The sequence below is a fragment of the Carettochelys insculpta genome, chromosome 5 (genome assembly GCF_033958435.1).
Source record: "Carettochelys insculpta isolate YL-2023 chromosome 5, ASM3395843v1, whole genome shotgun sequence".
NCBI classification, from domain to species: domain Eukaryota; kingdom Metazoa; phylum Chordata; order Testudines; family Carettochelyidae; genus Carettochelys; species Carettochelys insculpta.
Window position 1 is genome coordinate 15,725,535 of NC_134141.1, and position 18,468 is coordinate 15,744,002.

The 18,468-nt window shown below is 42.6% G+C and overlaps 1 protein-coding gene across 7 annotated transcripts in view; it reads left to right on the top strand.

Annotated features, from left to right (window-relative positions):
• Positions 1-18,468, top strand: part of LINGO2 (leucine rich repeat and Ig domain containing 2) — a 663,558-nt gene that overhangs the window by 357,413 nt on the left and 287,677 nt on the right. Inside the window, exon 2 of one of the 7 annotated variants that reach the window (XM_074994700.1) lies at positions 1,997-2,077. The exons of the other annotated variants lie outside the window; for them this stretch is intronic. The gene's annotated coding sequence lies outside the window, so the exon portion shown is untranslated. The remainder of the gene's footprint in view (positions 1-1,996; positions 2,078-18,468) is intronic. 7 annotated transcript variants of the gene reach the window in all.

An 18,468-nucleotide genomic window follows, 5' to 3' on the forward strand; every position in this document is an offset into this window, starting at 1 on the left:
GTAATGGATTTGAAGAACAAGGTACCAGTTTCTCTGAGGAAAAGTGGGAGAGAATTACTCTTGCAAAATTAATATTGTACTGTGCCACTCTACTCATCTGCAGGAGCTCTGCAGATAATTCCACTGAAGTAAGCAAAGGTGGTATGATAAATGCAGTAGCTCTTGCAATTTTGCTAGCAGGCCAGTTTGCGGGAGTATAATGAAAGAAGATGAATATTCTAGATGTAGCACAGGTTACAGTGCAAGAGCCATTGATATTCCTACAAAGAACACTCATTCATTTTATTCTAACCCACCTCCCTAAACCAGCTTTGTATGTCAAGACTCCAAAATATCCTCAAATACCTACCAAAGTAGATGGTGGTTCTTGGGTTCAGGTTCCAAAAAGGTTTCCTCTGACTGACTTGTGGTACTGTAAGTACAGTAACATTTGTGTCCCATTGATCAATATACAATATTTTGTTGGAAAGCTGTATCCAGGACCTAGAACTCAAACCTTTGCGTGCACATAAAAATAGCGGCCAGGAAATACAACACCAACTCCAAACCCATTGAAAGTAGGAAACCTTTTTAAAAAAATTTAGTAGTCGGACTTTCAAAACTAGCCAGCCTTTATTTGTGCAAAAAGGTTATCTTCTTGTGGTTCTGTGATCCAGGCTGGGTTGATTTAAAAAGTCCCTATCACAGTGGCATATGAACATGTCACACTCTAATGTATGTCTTCTCCCAATATCTCTGTGAATAGGGAAGTGTTATTACCCCACTCCAGAGAGGATGAACTGAACCATGGAGAGAAAAATTGACCTGCGCAAGTCAGTTGCAAAGCAGGAAATTGAACTCAGGTCTCCATACACCCAGGCTATTGCCTGAAGCATTAGGCATCCTCTCTCTCTCCCTCCCTTCCTCCCTATCTTTACTAGCACCTACACTGAGAAAGCCCAAAGAGCATCCAAATCCTCAGTTTAGCCCTTAGAGTGCTCCTGCTTTCGGCTAGAGTAGAGAGAACAGCCAATAGCTACGTCTACACTAGCCCCTCCCTTTTGGAAGGGGTATGGCAATGAGCGAGTTGGGAAAATGCTAATGAGGTGCCATGAATATGGAGCACCTCATTAGCATAATGGTGGCTTCACGCAATTCGAAAGTGACACTTTCAAATCACACATCGCCCATGTAGACAGGGGCCTTTCAAAAGGACCTCCTGGACTTTGAAAGGCCCTTCTTCCTATTTGGTGTTAGGAAGAAGGGGCTTTCGAAGTCCGGGGTTCCTTCTGAAAGGCTCCCATCTACACGGGCGGCATGCAATTCAAAATTGACACTTTCAAATTGCATGCAGCAGCCATTATGCTAATGAGGCACTGCATATTCGTGGCAGCGCCTCATTAGTGTATTCCCAACTTGCTCATTACTATGCCCCTTCCAAAAGGAAGGGGCTAGTGTAAACATAGCCAACCTGGTGTACCCTGAAGATGGAAGATTCTTACTGAGTAATCTCTCTACCCCTTGTATCTTCAGCTCTCTGATGCTGTTTATTTAGTGTCTCTAAAAGAAAAGCATAACTGTTTGCTCATGCACCGGAGTTAGCTGTGTTTGAAGTCCTTCCTCAGAATGTACTAGCCTGCAGTAATAGCATCTAGGCTTTGGGAAGTAATTGAAGCATCCAGGACTGCATCTATTCTCATCATCTTCATCAGCACATACATGTCAGGTCCTACCACCTGTGGTCTAAGAATGCAAGAGTTATAAAACCTCCTCTTTGACTTAATAAAATAGATACAGAGAGGAACATTAGGAAGACCCTCTATGAAATTTTAACAGATTATACTGGCCTGTTTGATAAGTGCTTAAGGGCACTTCTTAAAATGTGCTCTCTACTCAACTTCACAAATTTAAAAATAAGGAAAGAAAGAACATGAACCATCACTTTAACACACTGGGAGATTTCTGACCTAGTTATCTAAATTACTTCCTCTAATATCCCTTCTTTTTTTAAAACCAGGTTGAGATGAAGATGTACATTGTAAAACACTGAAACAGACAAGCTCTACTAGAGGCATGTGTGATGCACAGTTTCAATATGGTAAACCTCTATTAATTTATTTTGTTAATGGTGGAGTTTTGCTATCACTGATCTCACTTATGTTTACAATAACCTCTTGATTGTGTGGCAGACCAAAGATGGGAGCGGCAGGAGCATGATCCATTGGAGACCAAGACAGTGGGTGGGCGTAAGCCCACCCACAGCTACAAGATCCCCCTGGAGGTGGGGGATCCATTAAGAAAACACGGTCCCCAGATAAATTTGGAGGACAACTAAAAAGAAAGCAGGGACGGATGTGGAGGTCATAGGGCTAAAAGGAGGGAGCCAGAAGTGGGTACTGAGCAGAAAGCACTGGACAGCGCCCACTGCTCCTTGAAGGTGTTGAGGGAGCCAGCAGACACTGAGCAGAGGAACTCTACCTGGACTCATGTACAGGTCAAGGAATGGAAGTAGGGCCCACAGTTGCATTCCCCCCACACCCGTGACTTTGTGGGGACATGGATGGGGTGTGTCAGGACCAAAAGGTTCGGGGAAAAGTGCAGTCAGAACCTGAGCAGGAGGTTCTGGAGGAGCCAGAAGAGGAGCTGTAACCTGGCACACTTAAGATAGATGTGTGCCAGGTTCTCACTCACACCACAAAAGGAGCAGGTGTCAGGGATAGGGGTGAACCGCATCAAGTACACACCCACATTCACCACCCAATGGAGAATCCTCCAATGGATGTCCCTAGAGGGCCATGGCACTAGGGTAGAATACAAGCTGGCCCAGGTAGGAGCCTGATGGAGGGCAGCAGTTGGGTGAGCAGGTTTCTGTTCCCTGAATAGAAGGCACTTGAAGTTTATTAGGAGCTGGCATGCAGCAACAGGCTAATTAGATACCTTCAGCCAGTTAAGTCTGGGAGGCTCACCTTAAAAAGGGTTCCCTCAGGTAAAGCGAGGGAGGAAGGAGAGGAGGAATGGACCAGAGAGGAGGAAGTGTCACTGCAGAAATCAGGTTTGGAGAAAAGGGAACACTCAGCCAGGTACCCAGGGAGAATGGAGCGGTGGAAGAAGTGGCACAGGGAAAAAGGATGCTGTAACTGTGACAGAAGGCCCATCATCTGCTGCTATTAAGGTCCCTGAGGCAGCGCCCAAAGTAGTATGTGGGCCTGGGCTCCTGCCACCTTTCCCTACATCCTGGAAACCTGCCCCACCAGACAGGCAGAGAGCCAGGACCATTGGTGGGGTCTGGCCCCAAACAAGTGACTTGCCTGCGATGAGAGCGGCTTAGTTAGCAGAGACTTTGCCTCTGGAAAAACAAGAGGCAGCGGGAGGGTCGCCGTAAACTGCTGAGACAAGTGTGGGACTTAGAGGACAGAACCGGAGCTGCCACAACTGTTGCAAAGATTTTCCACCTCATATTGTTGGCTATCTCATTTTCTTGATGAAGAAAACTGGCATTTCTTTTAATAAAACAGAATTTTTCTGGCTCTGCTGCTGACTTAGCTACTGGAAAATCAATTTTATAATTGATTCCAGAACTTTTCCATTCTGGTCCATTGAGGGAAGGGAGGGCTGTTGTGTAATATAAACAATGCTGCCTCTTCTTGGTGGACTAGTGCCCGGTGTATTTATGAACAGCAGCCCTGCTCCCTTTGGACATGGGGCCACTTCAATGGTTGGGATACTATACATCCAGCAAACCGAGGCTAGAGAAGCACAATACTGGAAAATTATAAGGCAGTTCTAAATGTTAAAAAGTGTCCTGACAGGCTGTAGCACTGAATGAATCCATTCCTTTATAACTTGGAGAGGGGAAACAGCTGGTATCAGAACACTGAAACAGCGTCAGAGGCTCAGGTGGCATTTCTTTATATTTAAAAGAGACTGGCCAGAATGTCAAATGCGTCATCAGGATGTAGATATGAACTACGGTGCCTGTAAGCCTCTATCAGTACCACTTTCACCTGTTCTCCTGTTTTTTTATTTGTAAAAGGAGAGTGTCTGTCATGTCCTCTGAAGAGTCTTGCTAAAAATATGGGGCTTGGGATGAATGGCAGTGTCACAGGCTGCATGAAAGGGAAAGTTGGAACAGCCACATGCACAGATCAAATTAAAGGAATAAGAGGCCTGTGCAAATGATGAGTTCTGCACTTCCTTGTCTTCACTGAAGACTTTAAGAGATCATAAATTTCACATATCTAAAGAGGTTTCTCATTCTCTAATATGTGATGGGTAGCACTGTCTTAATTCCTGAATGTTTTCACCTTAGGCAGCAGTAAGAGAGTGCATGAATAGCATCCCCCAACACACACACACACACACACACACACACACAAACTCAGGAACTGTCCATTGCCAAGTATAATTGCTGCCCTCAGGATGTCCTATTGAGCTTCTTGACTGTGAAGTTTCCGCCCATCAGCCTCACCCCATCTACCGTACTTCTGTGGCTTTGCTACAGTAATGCCTTGTCTGGTATCTCTTTTTTTAACATCCTGCCCTCTGGTCAGATCTGGTTAAAGTGGCTACGTTTTAGACTGTTTATCTCTGGCATTTTGGTGTGTGTATCAGCCACTCCGGCACCAAGTTGTCTTTAGAGGTTAAGATGCCTCTTCTAGGCATTTTGCTCCACTGACACTTGCACTCTTGTTCTAGCACCAATTTTTATTTTCTAGTCCAACTTTCTACACTTTTCTTGGCACTAAGCTCGTGTATGATGGTCTTGTTGCATTGATGCTTGTGTTCAGATAGTCTTATGTTTGTTTTTACTGCTTGACCAGTATAGCATCTAAGGAGGATATGAAATTAGGTGACTTCAAATACATCAGCATGATAGAAAAATGGCATAGATCAAATAAGCTGTTCATTGAATCAGCTGCCTCATAGTCAATGACTAGATGCTGTATCCGCTTTGAATGTCACCACCAGAAGTGAAGGAACATGAGTTGTACCTTTCAGGCAGGTAGGGAGACTCTTTTGTGGTCTGTACAAACTAGTCTGCAGTGCATTTGAACTCTCAAAGCTCAGGTTTGAGTCAGATGAGACTGTGAAGTCTCAAGGCTAGGACAGCACCCCTTGCATTGTCACAGACCTGTTCCCCACAAAAGATGGGTCCCATTCCTTTTCCAGCCAGATCCCTGATGCCCAGAAATGCTGTCACTAACTTTTTCCTTTTTCTATCATGTGCTGGAGAGGGAGACGGTGATTCTGGCAGTTGGCACTTGCTTAATGGACTTACAGAGGATCAGGTGCGGCTGTGTGAGGCTGCCTCACAGCTGATTCTGTGGCATTTGGGGCATTTATTTTGCCCTGAATAGGCAGATGTAAGGCTGCTCAGTGCAGAGGTGATACCTTCTCGCCTCAGTGTGATGTTTACTCTCTGGGATTTTATGTTCCCAGCACAACCCTTACATCTTTAGTCCCCTTTCAGATACACTGATCTAAATGCTCTCCCCACTCATGCCCACCCCAGTACTACCAGTTGTGTGATCTGCTTACATGCGTTGGGGTTTGTGGGGGGGTTGTTTTTGTTTTGTTTTGTTTGTGGGAATCCCTTAAGTTTCCTACTCTCCAGATGGGAGAATGCAGCACAGCTAATATCTTAGGAAAAAGGAAAATACTTACTTTATGATTCTGTTTCTCAGAAGAGATCATCTTAAGGGATTCTCAGTCCCAAGTATCTCCTACCCTTTACCACAGTTTAGAGCAGAGGTCAGCAACCCCTGGCTTGGGTGCCAAGAGTGCCACATGGGCCAATTTTTATTGGTTTGCAGAGTGGGAGCTCAGCCCTGCCCCTCCTCTGGGATGCAGCTGGGAGCTTGCTCAAAGGCATGCCGTCTGTGGGTTAACAAAGGGCCAGCTAATGCTACTAACTGCCACCTAAATGGTAAAGCTCTGCACCTTAATTTATTTATTAATGACGCCGTTGTAAGTAGGACTGTTAGTGACTTTAAAAAGTATCACCAGCACTCAGATCATACATAGAGGTCAAAAGGTCACATTTCGGCCCTCTGCCTGGGAAAGGTTGCTGACACCTGTGTGGAGAGGTTTTTAATATTTATGTTGAACTACCTCACCCTTCTGGAGCCCTCCTGTGAAAAGTAATTAACCACAATATTCGGAGGAAGAATACATACTTGGCAGGGATGGATCAAGTTGACCAGTGGCTACACATTAGAGCAAAGGGGAGATGAGTCCATTTCAATCTAAGTAGTTGATGCAGGGGAGTGAAAATCCTACACAGATGGTATCCTACAAATGGTAGAAAGACAAGATAAGCCATTTTCCTTTCATGGTATTTTAGAGACGTGAAGCAATATTTAATTTTAATGTCAATTGATACATCAAATGGTAATTAGTGGGTTGGTTTCCATCTCTCAAGGTCCCATTCCTGATACTTCTGTCAGTTCCGCAAAGCAAAAAGAGAACTTAATTAAGTGCTTGTTTTTGTATAGCAGTGGTACCCTTTGTCTGCTCTCAAATTTGCTCTGGAAAAATTCAGCTGGTTCAAACCCCTGAGTAGACACACTCTTAGTTCAGTTTGAGTGCTTTCTTTCAATTTATTCTTAGTTTTATTTGTGTTAAATCAAAATAAGCATGCCTTAAGCCTGGATTAAACCAAAATAAGAACATCAACACAGCAGTTTTGTTGGTTTTTGTTTTGCTTTTTGCAGAACTGACTTAAATCAGACATTGGGTTTAAATTGGCACCACGTTGCATATACATAGCTAAGCCTGTAGAGTGGGCCAGAAATATCCTTCCTGAATATTCTATGCTATGTTCATTGCTAGGTAGGTGAATAAGGTCTCCACAAATGCAATAGCTCCACAATATATACTCCTAGACTCAGTTTGGAAGGAAGATAATATGAATGTTCTATAGAAAGATTACTATGTCAAAAACCTGCTCATTTGAGCTTAATAACCCAGCAATTTTTAAGACAATTTACACAATACCGGTGTTATATTTGTGCTAATGTTCTGGTTGAAATAAAATGGAAAAATGGTCTGAAGTACTTCAGATAACTATTTTTCCTTACAACTGCTGTAATTTATTATTTTAAGAGTTCAACAGCAACATGGAAAAAGTGCGTTTGTTTGGATTTTTAAATACACACTCAAAGTCTGTATAACATGGTAGGATTGCTTGGAAAAAGTGGCATTTGCGTTCAATACTTACGTCTCTCTGGCTAAATGTGAAAACTTTTCTATTTTGTATCAATCAACATAACGCTGCTTCTCCGCTGTGTCCCATCTTCCAAGGAATGTTGTTCATTTTAGCCCAACACTTACCCGCAATTCTCATACATTTAACATCCCCTCACTTTTATTGTTAAAAGCAAGCTAGGTCAGAAATAGTCAATTGCGAATCTGAAATTATAAAAAGGGCTGTTTATCCCAACAGGTAAACTTCTCAAATTTCCTGTGTGAGTAATATTTGTGCCTTTTATCTGCCACACTCTCACATGCTGATCCAATTTGAAGTTTGTCAGTTAGAGAAATATGATTAACACTGATAAACACATGGACCTCTCAGAGCATCACAGTGTATACATTATGGCCACATACAACTTCCCAGTGAGTGAGAATTCATGTCTTGTAGCTCCAAATGTGAAGGTCACTACACCTCAAGCTAAAGGAAGAAACTGTTAGCAGGAATTAATAGCTTACAGTTGAGAAGTATTAATTAAATCCAGGGAAGTACAATGGTCCACATACATAGTAACCCCTTTATTACACTACTTAATACAGAATCGGATTTTACCATTTACTCTGTGAGAAACCCAAGTTAAGTCTGAGTGACTAACAGAAGAGTAGGGTAGTATGTGTGAAGAAAGATGGCAGAATTCCCCTGTGAGGTAAATTAGTATACCCTTTCTAGAGGGAGGCAAGGTGTCATAATTTGGAGCAATAGACCAGGACTCAGCATACCTTGGTTGTTTTGTTTCTGGCTCTGCCATAGATCTCCAGGGTGACCTTGAAAGAGTCACTTAAGGCTCTGTGCCTCCATTAATCTATCTGTAAAATTGGGATAATTGCTATGTGCCGTGATCAAAGCTCACAAAAGCTCCCCAGTTGAAGATTGCTGCTACTTATTAAAACAATAGCAGCAGTGCATTCTAGTCCTGTTTGGTGACTAGGGAGGACCAAGAACTATAATCACTCCACATCTCCCCTTCTTTGTACTAAAAAGTTAAAGCTTGAGGTGTAGATCAATGGTTGTATCTACACAACTACAGATAAACATCAGATTCTTTGACTATTTATACTACTATATGCCTTTATCAATTCTGTTGAAATAGCAGTGTCCTGGAGTACTTGTGCCTGCACCTTGCTATCCTTGGCACTGTAATGCTTTACCTAGGGAGGTCATAGAATCTCCATCCCTAGAGGTTTTTAAGTCTCAGCTTGACAAAATCCTGGTTGGGATGATTTAGTTAGGGTTAATCCTGCTTCAGGCAGGGAGCTGGACTAGAGGAACTCCTAAGGTCCCTTCCAGCCCTAGGATTCTGTGATTCTCCACGGACTGTAGAGAGCATCTCTTTCTGAGGTCCTACCTTTTCTGAAGCACACCATTCACCACATGAAGATCATTTTGGGTCTTCAAATATGTTGAAAGTTTTATTGGCAGTTCCTCCTTCAACCCCACCATCTTTGGTAACATTCAATATATTTCTGGTGTGTTACAGCCTTTCGCCGTTCATCTCGAATTTGTTAAAGTCATCTGCCAAATGCTGGAATTTCTGCCAGGACAAGGTTAATGTTGACTTTGATATCTTTCTTTACAGCGTTTTTTCCCCCTTACTTGCTGCTTAATAGTCTGTGATGCTCTGAGTGCTTTCCTTAATATGGCTGCATCTCTACGTGCCGCTTCTTCCAGAAGTGGCGTGCTAATAAACTAACTGGAAGATATTAATGAGGCATGGATGCAAATTTTCTGTGCCTCATTAGCATATTAACATGTGGTTTGGAGCCCAGAAGAAGCTCTTCCTGACTCCGAAATACAGGTGGAGACCCGTGGTCCATGGGGATCTGCCGGAAGCAAACCCTCTTTCAGGAAGACCCAGGGAAGAAGAGTTTCCTTCTGGAAGATCCCCGCAGGCCATGCACCTCAACATGTACTTTGGAATTGGGAAGAGCTTCTTCTGTCCTCTGAACCACTAACCGATATGCTAATGAGGCATGGAAAATTTGCATCCATGCCTCATTAGCATCTTCCGGTTAGCTCATTAGTGTGCCAGTTCCAGAAGTGGCATGTGGAGACGCAGCCTACGTGTTTAGTGTTGTCTGTATTGTTATTATGTAAGCCATGTTGCTGTTACTTTGTGGTTCCTTGTATTCTTGCTTTTCGTAGTGTGTGATCTAGGTCTCAGTGATGCTGTGCTGATAGTGTCTCATAGGTGGCTTTGTAGCCATGTTGGCCCCAGGATATTAGAATGACTCTTTGGGGAGGTAATACTTTTTTCTATTGGACTAACTTCTGTTGGTGAGACACACACTTCTGCATTTACACAGATCTTTTCTCCAGGTCTGGGAGTTAGTTTCCCAGACTTGAAAAACAGCTCTGTCTAGTTTGAAAGTCACTTCACAGTATTGACCTCTTTGTGTAAAGTACTTTGAGATCTGCTGATGGGAACCACTATATAAAAGCTAGGTATATTTATAACAGACAGAGAATCTGAGGCAGAGATGTTAGTGATTTTCCACAGGTCAAAAAAGAAGTCATGGTCAGAGTTGGGATATGAACTCAAGAAATCCCTGCTACAATGGTGGGGAATAATCAGAGCCCTTAATAGCTTCCTCCATCCTACCTGCTCACTAGTACTGATTTATTGAAATTTCCTCCTAATAAAGACCTAGTGGAGACAAAGAAAGTAGGGAAAGAATTGTGATTTAGATGGGTGTTTGAGTAACGCAGCAGTTCGCACACCAGTTTCAGCTCAGTTTGTGCCTAAAGGTAGAATCTATGCCATCATAAAGTAATATATTAAATAAAGCAAGTTATGTGATAGAACACCACTCAATTGCCATAGCACCATTCAATTACAAAACTGCGTATGCTGTATGTCATGTCTAGGAACAGCTTATCCATATTATTTGTTTTAATTTGCACACCAATTAATAAGGAAGACATGGAAAGGTGGATAGTTTTGAATGAGAGATGTTTCGCCACTCACACAGAGTAGTTTTCAAAGTATGAAACTATGATAATTTGTGTTCATATTGACATTGCTGGTGAGGAAAGCATTTCACACAGCTTGCATGACCTTTTAAGAGGTTGACATGGTGAGTAGCTAATTGATCTAAAAAGCTAGGTTCCTCCCCTTAAAGCAAAAGGCTGCTGTTGGCGTTATCCAAACAGGCCTGGCAAGATGGAGTGAAACAGGAATTAAAAAGAAAATCAAAGGAGAGACTTGAAGGTCAAGGCACATTTCTGTTCAATGTGTGTATTTTCCCAGAATAGGAACGCTGATGGAGATCATAGATTTCCTTTTCATGGAAGGTGTTTTAGAACAGCTGTGGTTAAGAGCACATGAAAGCAGATTCACATCACAGAGGTGTAATATTTTGCATTTAAGGAGAAGTACCAAGAAGAGAGGAGAGATGGCCTGCTAGCAGAATAAAAATTCATTCAAGGCCCTGACAGTATCTGAGTAAACGACAGAGAAATAACTGAAAGATTGAGTCTTGTGAGGCTATTCTGAGTCAAGGGGCTTGAATTCATAGCAAAAGTAATAGGCCAAAATTTTCAAAACAGCTCAGCATATTGGTGGCTGATTTCTTGACGAAAATTATGCATTTTTCAAAATGAGAGCTGCTGGATGCTGAGCACTTGCACATGTGTGGTCCTCAATGTCAGTACTTGACACCTGAAAATCTGGCTCCTCAGGAAGTCAGTGGCTTACAAAGAAGTTGGATCTAGAGCTCCTGAGTCCCATTCTAGTGCCTGATCTCTAAGGCAATTCTCTCTCATACTGCATATCTGTTTTGAAATGCCTGGTGTGTGTTTTCAATAGCTTCCAATATATCTCTCTGAAAGTAATCAAATTTACTTTGTGAACAGGTGATTTGTCTTTTCTAAACAGAAACTTGTCACCGGTATGTAGCATAAGAAACGAAACATGAACAAATCATAATGGGTCCAATTCATCCTTGGTGTAATGTCACTGAAGTCAGCAGAGTGCCAAAAGGATGAATTTGGCCAATTACCATTTAAACCAAAGTAATTTGATTTTTAAAATGATATGGCAAAGTACTGAAAAGAATATGCAACTACTGTTGTGCGACAGATCATAAAGTATGCTGTTGTTTTTATTTAAGGAATATGTAGAATATGTTTCTAAGTGGCCACTTAAGATGTCATTTTACTATGTAGAACTCTCTCCAATTGCAAACACTTAACTTCCTTCATTTTATGCTTGTAAAAATGAGGTACATTTAGTTCTGACCTTGGACTTGTGTTGATATTTATGAAACAGCCTCCATGCAATAAGAATTTCATTTGCAGTAGTAATCATGATTTATAGCCATTAACCTTTTTTCCCCATCAGTGTGTTTTTAGGCACACTGATCTGAATGAAAGAAAGAAAGGGTGAGCTGGGAACACTTAATCAGTAAATACCATAATTAGCTATACTGTGCTATTTATCCTCCCAGTGTAAATACATGCTCTCATTTTGACAGCCAATAATTCAGTTTTACTCTGGTGCTAATTTTTCCTTGAGGAAAAGAGGGGTACTGGCAACCCTGCTAGGGCTGGTGGCTGGGAGCCCAGAATGGCAGGGAGTCCTGGGGTCGGGAACTCGGTGTAGTGCAGCTGTTGGGCCAGGAGGGCTGGGAGCCCTGCTGTGGCCTAGATCCTAGCTGTGCCAGTGGAAGTGAAGGAGCCAGCAGGAAACCTAGTAGGCTGGTGGCAGGAAAGCCAGAATTTTCCTCCCCGGTCTGGCAAACTCCCTTTTCTGGAACCAGACAGATCCCAATGGTGCCAGTCCAGGGAGGTGCAACCTGTAGTTATATTTTTAAATAAAAAACTTATTCAATTTTCAAGTTTTTTGCATGTAGACTATTTGATTTAGATTTGGAATAATGCCTAGCTTGAGGTACAGAAGTCTTTGTTCACTATTAACTTAAAAAACACTGGAAGTCCTGAGAGACCGTTGTTATCAAAAAATATAAGACTGCACAAGACATCTGACATATGGCGCGTGTGCTGTGAACCAAGATTGAAGGGTGATTCATTGTTCATCTATCAGAGATGCAGGCTTAGCAGTTCGTAATTTACACTGAGCCAATTTTCCCAACAGAGTTCTCCCTACTACAGAAAAACCTGAAAAACATTGTTCAAAATTGGTAATTATGGTCTCCTTTGTAATTTGCCTTGTAACATAGTCTCACTGAAGTGCACTTTGTGATACCCTGCCTGGATTGCTAATTCTTTTCAAAGAGAATGCTTAGATGAGTTATGTTACTAATCAAAATGCACGCCTCTGGCAACACTTCTGTGTGAGTGTACAGTCAAAAATGGTGCAAGAGTAAAGGAAAGTGTGAATGTGAAATATGTGCCAAATGCTGATTCTTTTAACAGCCCCTGACAAAGGAAATTTTATTATTTCAACTGATGCATAAATTAGCTCTTGTTGGCAAAATGGCAATATTGACAATAAATGGGGGCAATAGTGAAGATTTAGGCTTGCACTATATAATTAAAATGACTAATTTATTAACCTGTTGAGGTTATTAGTCAATATTCTGGAATATTAATCCTTCAGTAAGCTGCTTTATGACTTCACACTGGAGGCGGGTTTTGGCATAGTGGAAGAAAATGAATGGTTTTTGAACTTGTGATATTGCCTCTTATGTAGGGAATTTTTGCTCATCTACGGGGACATTCCAGTTTCATGGTCATTCTCTTAAACACAACCTTCAGAGTCAATATTCTGAATAATTACTTTGGGTGACGCTATTCTATCAAAATGTAGCATTTTGGCACAAGTACGCCATATTCCTTATGGAAAGAGGAAGACAATATTTCATTGTTTCTCTAACTCCTGTTTTCCCTCCAAACCCAATGTCCATCATAAAATACATCATAAAATTTCCCCATCTTCCTTCAAAATATTTTTTCCCCTTAACTTTCCTGTTCTGACAGTGTGGTTTCTGGGTCAAGTAACTAAACAGAAGGGGTGTGTCTACACTTGCATTCCTGTTTCGAAAGAGGTATGCAATCGAGGTAAACTGAAAATGCAAATGGGTATAAATTTGGATACTCAACACCTCATTTGCATAATCTAATTTTGAAAGAGCTTCTTTTGAAAGAAGAAAGCCAGTGTAGATGCTGCTCTTTCAAAAGTAAACCCCATCTTCGAAGGAATCTTTCTTCCCATTAGATAAAGGGAAGAAGGATTTTTTTGAAGATGGGGTTACTTTCGAAAGAGCAGTGTCTACACTGGCTTTCTTCTTTCAAAAGAAGTGCTTTCAAAATTAGAATATGCAAATGAGATGCTGAATAGGCGAATTTATACATTTGCATTTTGTTTGCCTCATTTGCATATCTATTTCGAAAGAGGAATGCAAGTGTCGACACACCCAAGGTCTTACAGTACTCATGAGATCACAAGAGAGTAACATGGACACTCTTCTAGAGTTCCTGTTTGTAGCAGAAGTGAAATCTGAAATCATTCAGGATATATCTACACAGAACCATTACTCCAAAATAAACTATTCCAGAAGAGGTATTCCAGAATAGTTTATTCTGACCTAGCACAGCTATGCACAAAATGCATTTTGAAATAGAGCGTCTGCACACAATAGAGCCTATTTCAAAACAGAGCCATTGACTGCACTATGGATTATTTTGAAATAGGCTCCATTCCCTGTCTACACAGCCCCATTTTGAAATAGGCACTATTTCTCATTCAGTGAGGTTGAACAATTTCAAAATAAGGTATCTATTATTTCAAAATTATTTTGGTGTAGTGGTTGCATTGTGTAGACAGTTGTATAGTTATTTCGAAATGGCAGCAGCTATTTTGAAATAACTTGGCTGTGTAGACATATCCCCAGAGACTTCCTGAATAATGAATGCTGGCCTTTGCCTGAAGGGTGTCTGTAAACCTGGATGATTCTTACTATATATTTTCTTTGCATTTATTCAGTCAAGTTCCTTTCATCTTTGATTTTTTTTGTCAGTGAAATTTCATATGTTTAGCTTCTTGTTATCTAAGTAAACCTTCTTGTGCTTTACCGTATTTTTTTCTTGGAGACTTTATTTGCTGTCTTGCAAGCCCATCTTCTTTTCTCACTGGACCTTGGCATGTACTCAGAATGGCAAGTTTCTTATACCATGGCTATTCTAAAAGGATGAGACAGATGAGACACAGGTTTATGAATACACTGCAGGATTAGGTAGATAATGGATGTTTGCAGCTAGGCACACTAAAAAAAGCCTAGATATTTTAGGTACAGAAAATGAGCTGTGAGGCAAACATGATATGATACTTTCTATAACATGAGGCAGAGCATATTAATCCAATGAATTAACTCTTGTATGTTTTCAAGTTTGTTCCCATGTGAATGTCCTGTATTAGGGATATGTGACTGTTGTCAAAATAGTACAGGGAAAATGAAATTTATGTCTAGCTACCAAGATGCAGCATAAATTTCAAGCAATGAATGTACATAATCAGCTTTCCAGAAGAAATGAATATTAACACAATTAGGATATTCAGTGGGAATAACTTATTACTCTGTTATGTTCTGCAGAGGAGAACAGTGTTTTTATTTCCTTATTTCTTATTTCCTGCCATTACTGGCTACGTCTACACGTGAAGCCTACATCGAAATAGCCTATTTCGATGTGGCGACATCGAAATAGGCTATTTCGATGAATAACGTCTACACGTCCTCCAGGGCTGGCAATGTCGATGTTCAACATTGACGTTGCGCAGCACCACATCGAAATAGGCGCAGCGAGGGAACGTCTACACGCCACAGTAGCACACATCGAAATAAGGGTGCCAGGCACAGCTGCAGACAGGGTCACAGGGCGGACTCAACAGCCAGCCGCTCCCTTAAAGGGCCCCTCCCAGACACACTTGCACTAAACAGCACAAGATCCACAGAGCCGACAACGAGTTGCAGACCCTGTGCATGCAGCATGAATCCCCCGCTGCAGCAGCAGCAGCCAGAAGCCCTGGGCTAAGGGCTGCTGCACACGGTGACCATAGAGCCCCGCACGGGCTGGAGAGACAGCGTCTCTCAACCCCCCAGCTGATGGCTGCCATGGAGGACCCCACAATTTCGACGTTGCGGGACGCGGATCGTCTACACGGTCCCTACTTTGACGTTGAACGTCGAAGTAGGGTGCTATTCCGATCCCCTCATGAGGTTAGTGACTTCGACGTCTCGCCGCCTAACGTCGAAGTTAACTTCAAAATAGCGCCCTACGCGTGTAGCCACGACGGGCGCTATTTCGAAGTTAGTGCCGCTACTTCGAAGTAGCGTGCACGTGTAGACACAGCTACTGTCTCCTATACCTGTGTACATGAACACTGATTCTCTCTCAGATTTCTTTGACAGCTGATTCCCGGGGCAAAAAGAATACCCTTTGGAAGTAGTTAATGGAAGCTTTTTCCAACTTGTGGTACATGGATAACAATAAAGTTATCAGCAACAGCAAGATGAAGGCTTTCTGCCACATCTGTGTCTTTGTTAAATGTACATTTCAAATCACAGGCCAGAACCTCTTCTGGAGTAAATGACTCTAACTCACTTCAAGTCAATGTAGGTGTGCTGATTTACATCATCTGAGGGATTTGCTTCTCACTTTTATGAGGCCCCAGATTATTTTTCCGTTACTCAGTGGCCCCCAGCTCAAAAAAGGTTCCCAGCCCCTGTTGCATAGTCAAAATCTAATCTCCAACTGTAGCAGGATTTTCACTACAACTGGACATTTTATATTGTTTTCCACTGGCAAACAGGATGGGGGAGAGGGGATTTCTCAGTGTTGCAATGTTTTATTTTCTTCTGTAAGTGTTTTATCTGTCATTGCAATCCTGCCCATTCTCCGAATACAATAGAAAAAGCCTGGACATTTGGAGGGGGAGGGAAATACATTACATTAGGAAAAATGGAAATCATTTGGTCAGCTATTGTATTAATCTTTTTTTCATATAATGATACCTGATAAATCATTGGCAATGGAAGTGTCATGGAAGATTGAAGCTATTATATATATTCTAACAATAGAGCCCTTCCGTTTTCCAAATTCATTGCCATTATTTATCAATAATAGCAATAATAATTGACTCGGTTTTACATGTTCTGAATGGATGAATTGGGAAAACATTATCAAATCTCTTTATCCTCATCTGCATAAGAAGAGGGAGAAAGAAATTAAAACCTTCCTGGTAACCACTGAAGCATATGAAGGTGGTTTTGGCTGATTAATTTTTGCATCTGGTCCCAGCATTGCTGCTGCTCCATAGTCTTTCATTGTGGAGTCACAGCTGAGACTAATGAGATTGTTCTCTGTTTGTGTATCCTTTTGGGAGTTTCAGCCTGGCTTTATTCCCTTTCAGAGTTTTGATTTTCCTGTTTCCCTCATAGCTGCCTGTATAATACCTATCTACATCTATTTCTGGCTCTCCCTCTAGATGTAAATAGGGTTTTTAACTCCCTGTTTACACCAAGGCAATACTGATTTGGAAAAGCCAAGCACTGAAAAGTCAGAAACATTAACTTCTGGAGTTTCCCTTTGATGCTATCTCAGCCTGGTTGCATAGTATCTGGTGTGTAGTTAAAATACTTTGAGCACTTACAATGGTCATTATAGATCTCAGAGCTGTCCCCACCTGGAGTCTGAGGAGTAAAATTTAGTTTAGCTTAAATATCAGAATCAATCCTTTAATCCATCAGCAGGCAAGATACCTTCTGTGGTCTGCATCCTGCCCGCCAAGCCTTTTATCTGACCTGCAGCCTTCCAGGATGCTCAGGAAGGCTCTCTGCCTGCTGCAGCCCCAGGCCACTGAAAGTGCATCTGGCTGCTGGGGCCACGTGCCTCTAGACATTGTATGGCTTTTGTGTGGGGAAACTTTGCACCCCGCCCCCCAGCACAATCCTCACAGCCCCGACTGGTGAGACAGCCAATGGGAGCAGAGAGGGTTTTACTGGAGTAGAGGCAGCATGTGAAGTCTTTCCCACCTCCACCTCTGCAGGGGTGCAGTGCAGAGAGGTACATGGTCCCAGCAGCCAGCCACTTGGAGCGACCTGGGAATGCAGCAGGGAGGGAGCCTGCTTGAGGGTCTCGCTGAGTTCCTAGCTGGCAGCCACCTAGGGAAGCATCTCCTAGCCAGAACCTGCGTCTGGCACCCCAACCCTTGTGCGCCCCAAATCCCTGTCCCAGATCACCACCCCTGCCTACACCAGGTCACCACTCACTTCCCCAGGGCAGAACTCCCTCCAAGCCCTGCACCCTCTCCTACAACCCTCCCCTGGCCAGAATTTTCTACTGCGCATAAACCCCCTCCCCGATCCTGCAATACCTGCTGCACCGCAATTCCCCCAGGTCACATCCTCCTCCTTAACCCAAACTTCCTCCCAGACCCCACACCTGCCTGCACCCCAGCCTCCTCTCCCAAGCTCCCTTCTGCACAAAACTCTGTTCAGACCCCATATTGCCTCTAAAGAAAGCTGCAGCCCTTGACCATTACCAAATCTTGGAGTGCTCCCCCACCAAAAATTGTTGCCCACCACAGCTTTAGACCCTGATCATGCAAAGCCTTGTATATATGATGAACTGCACTCATGTGAAACTTCACCATGGCACTAACCATATGCCTGCTGTTACATCCATGCATATGCCTCTTCAGTGCCTAAATGTGCCTATTTTATACAGAGAGATGAGGTGGGTGAGGCATTATCTCCCACCTTGTCTCTCTGATATTCTGGAGCCCAACACAGCTACAACAACTCTGCGAAACAATGTATTGCACACATCAATAAGACCCAGAAATTTATGTCTGTCCAGGTGATAAAAAGGAGTAGCACACACTCCATGGCTACGTCTACACGAGCCCCAAACTTCGAAATGGCCACTCAAATGGCCATTTTGAAGTTTACTAATGAAGCGCTGAAATGCATATTCAGTGCTTCATTAGCATGCAGGCAGCCGCGGCACTTCAAAATTGACGTGCCTCGCCGCCGTGCGTCTCGTCCCGATGGGGCTCCTTTTCGAAAGGACCCTGCCTACTTCAAAGTCCCCTTATTCCCATGAGCTGATGGGAATAAGGGGACTTCGAAGTAGGTGGGGGTCCTTTCAAAAAGGAGCCCCGTGGGATCGAGCCGTGCAGTGGCAAGGCGCGTCAATTTCGAAGTGTGGCGGCTGCCCGCATGCTAATGAAGCGCTGAATATGCATTCATTGCTTCATTAGTAAACTTCAAAATGGCCAT